The 4,004-nt window shown below is 40.5% G+C and overlaps 1 pseudogene; it reads right to left on the bottom strand.

Moving 5' to 3' along the window:
- The window catches only part of LOC102835017, a 74,818-nt pseudogene extending 71,806 nt beyond the window's left edge, over window positions 1-3,012 (bottom strand).
- Between the last annotated feature and the right edge of the window lie 992 nt (window positions 3,013-4,004).

Genomic DNA, 4,004 nt, shown 5'->3' with positions numbered 1-4,004 from the left:
AAAAAAAATTCTTATACCTCAGTTTGTTGTACCTACCCATTCATAGGAGTCCTGGTGTGGTGCTGTGGGTTAATGCACCAGACTGCAAATCTGTTTTAACTGCAAGGTTGGCAGTTCAAGCTCACCAACTACTGCTTGGAAACCCTATACAGGGTCACTATGGGTTGAAATTGCCTCAATGGCACTTAACAACAACAACAAACCTATTAATAACTTTTTTCTTTCCTTGATATGTAATGTGATAACACTGCAAAGTTGGTTTGAACCATAAAGTCAGTGGTTCAAGCTTACCAGCTGCTCCTTGGAGACCCTATGCATGGCTGCTATGGATCAGTACCAACTCGATAGCACTTACCAACAACAACAATAACACATAGACATATGTATTTTCTTTCCTTTAAGCTGTACATTCATTTCATTCATAACGTAATACGATCTCAGTGAGAAAACATTAGTCACAATGTCATTGTGTATGTAATGTGATAACACTGCAAAGTTGGTTTGAACCATAAAGTCAGTGGTTCAAGCTTACCAGCTGCTCCTTGGAGACCCTATGCAGGGCTGCTATGGATCAGTACCAACTCGATAGCACTTACCAACAACAACAATAACACCTAGAAATATGTATTTTCTTTCCTTTAAGCTGTACATTCATTTCATTCATAACATAGTACGATCTCAGTGAGAAAACATTAGTCACAATGTCATTTTCATTTCTGTTTACTGAATATTTGGCAAGAAACCCTTTTGTTTCTAGAAAAAAGTTTAATTAGAATTAACAGTACAATAATCTGAGACTCCTTCATGTCTCCACCAAGTACAATCAGACTGTTTCTTAGAAGTGAGAATGATGAGACTTCTTTTCTTGTTCTTTGTACATGTTGTCAGGAGAGATCAATCCCGGAAGAAAAGTACCAAAAAAGGGTCAGCAAAAAAGAGGAAGACCCCCAATGAAATGAATTAGCACAGTGGCAGCAATAATGGCCTCATACATAACAATTGTGAGGATGGCATAGGACTAGGCAGTGTTTTGTTCTGTTGTGCTTAGGCTCACTATGAATCAAAACTGACTCAACAGCACCTAACAACAAATATTTTTAAATATATGAATTGCTGTTGTTTTTAAGTGCTGTTGAGTCAGTTCTGACTCATAGTAACACTATAGAAATGGTTGGTGGGTTTGAACTTCTGAACTTGCAGTTAGTAGTACAGTGCTTATTCTCCAACACCACACTAGGAGTCCAACTATATGAATACTAACAGGTATGGTGCTGGAGGAAAAGTATCAGATTTCTAAGGTAATGTTGACAGTTGAAACTCGCTAGCCTACATAGGGTCGCTATGAGTCCTAACAGACCCAAGAGCACTTAACAACAACAACAAAATTGTATGTAAAAATCTACACTGAATTTCAGCATTGGCTACCACACTATTAGTAAATGAGCAAAAGCCTTTTTTGAGTTTTCTCATTCTTTTCATTTAATTACTATTTCACTCTCAAAAAAAAAAAAAAAAAGTTATTGATACAGGTTTACAAAGTTGTGGTATGGTGCTGAGGGTTAATGTGCAGGACTGCAAAGTTGGTTTGAACCTCAAGATTGGCAGTTCAAGCTCACCAGCTGCTCTTCAGAAACACTATACAGGGTCAGAACCAACTGGACAACACTTAACAATAACAACAATGCACAAGATCGGAGCTCTCATTTTTATCTTATAACAGAAGTGTGTGGTATCACATGGTTTTGTCTGCACCCACTACAAGCATTCACTGTTTTCACTGCTGTCAATGATTGTATAATCACTGATTTTTATCAGTTTCTGACATTTTAGCTATAATACTGTGGTAGTGTTGTTGTTGCTGTTAAGTGCCATCAAGATGGTTCTGACCCATAGTGATCCTGCATAGGGTTTCCTAGGAGCTGCTGGTGAGTTTGAACCACCAACATTGTGTTTCAAACCAACTTTGCAGTCCAGCACATTAACCCACCGCACCACACCAGGACTCCAATTTAGTTCATTGTTGTTGTTAAGTGCCGTCGAGTCAGTTCTGACCCATAGCGACCCTATGTAGGGTTTCCGAGGAGCAGCTGGTTAGCTTGAACCACCATTCTTGCAGTTCAAACAGCTTTGCAGTCTGGTGCATTAACCCATAGTGCCACACCAGGGTTTAGTGCCCGATTTAGTTCATCAGAAGGTTCGAAAAGTAAATTTGCATAGAATTTTAGTCATGTAGCTATATTAATACATGTAAGCTGGCCTTACAAAAATGTTTTTGTTGTTATAATTAACTACAAGGGTATTTTTATAGAAGTTAATAAATTTCTGCTGAAATACTACACAAAAATTCTATTAACTGTCGTTTTGGTACCACCCCCTCAGACAGTGTGTGGTCTATACCAACCATGCCTCAGGTGATGCTGCTGATTTGTGGACTGAGTCAGCTCTCTGCTGGGCACCAAGAGAAATACTCTGTGTTTCATGAAGAGAGACCAAAAATCAGTGCCCAGTGGTAGTCCTTTCTGTGCATGGTTAGCAGCTACACTTGTGGGAAATTCAAAGGCAAAATTAGCTAGAATATTGTTGGTTCAAATACCTTTTTCGTAGTGGAGTGACTGAAGAGAAAATATGGTAATTTAGCAACTGACAACCATTTTTCCAATAATAACTGAAATAATAATTCATAATTAGAATTGGTTTCATCAAGGATTCCATTTAGACCAGATGCAAAACAATTACCCACCCCCTGCATTCCTCACTTCTTTTATTCCTTCTAATTTGAAATATTTCTCATTTTTAATTCTCCTGGATGAAAAGGGCTATTTTGCCCTAAGTGAAAGCATAATTTTCTTCTAGCTTCTCCAGCAGTTCACCACTGGCTGACTGCAAGGGCCAATTAATCAGTAATCACCATGATTACCTTATCTTGATGCCCTGCTGGAAATAGAGCTGATGTGAAGGATGGTTGGCACTGGGCTGAGGTGTTCTCCTTTTCACCAGCAGCACAATGTCCATGCCGGAGGCTTCCAGAAGACTGGGTCATAGGCTCATCATTAGCTATGCCATGGCTCTGCCCTCGTTTCTGGGACCCAGGAGGTGTGGCAGCCCTCACTTTGAAGGTGTCTGTAATTAGTTCTGTTGCCCTGTGCACTGAATTTGCCCAGGTTGAAGTGAGGTGAGATGGTGGCAGTGGGTGGTGTGGCTCTGAAGCAGTATGAGATTATGCCGAACCAGTTAATACTGTTCTTCATTTCTAAAACAACTCAGAGGCACCGAAGGCATACAGGCCTGGGAATTTATCCTCAACATTAATGAAGATAATTTGTGAAAACCACTTTCAGCTGTCCGAGCTCACGTCCCCTGCCATTTTGTACTGCCTACACCCAATTAACTAATCATTTTTATAGCAGGCACAGCTTAACCTTAAAAGAGAACAAGCTTGCTTGCTGAAATGGAGGAGGAGGCAGGGATTTGGGGTCTTGTCACTGTTCTAGTAGGAATGTCTGAGGGATTTCCAGGCCTGACTCTTACTTATAGATGGCCTTTTCTAAAGAGACATGTCAGTGGGGGCTCAGTCAATGTTGCATCTCTCTGAGACAAAAATGTGAGGCCTGGAGTCAATCAGATGTAGGAGTGGAAGGGGCAGAAGTGGTAATCTCCTGTTTGTCTCTCTGTGTATATTGTATCATGTCCGATGGAGAGGGAGTAAAAAGTGAGAAGGATCATCTTTTCTGGCTTTCCATGACTCCAGACCCCTTTGGAGACCGATAATTGCACCAAGAGATCAGAGTCTTAAATGAGGAATTAGGTGCAGCCTCATTGTTCCTCTTGCAAAGTCCCTGCCATTGCTATCAGCAATTACCTTGCAAGTAACAGATTTTTCCATCCAAATATAACTTCCCATTGTTGCAACCTGCCATAGAGTCAGTTTGTGGCCAGGAGTGCTAGCCATATTTCCACCCTTCTACTGGTTAAGAATAGTCAGATGAGGCAGGGTTTTCATAGGA

Source organism: Chrysochloris asiatica, unplaced genomic scaffold (assembly GCF_000296735.1).
Source record: "Chrysochloris asiatica unplaced genomic scaffold, ChrAsi1.0 scaffold00208, whole genome shotgun sequence".
Classification (NCBI taxonomy): Eukaryota; Metazoa; Chordata; class Mammalia; order Afrosoricida; family Chrysochloridae; genus Chrysochloris; species Chrysochloris asiatica.
This window is presented reverse-complemented; position numbering and strand designations above follow the sequence as displayed.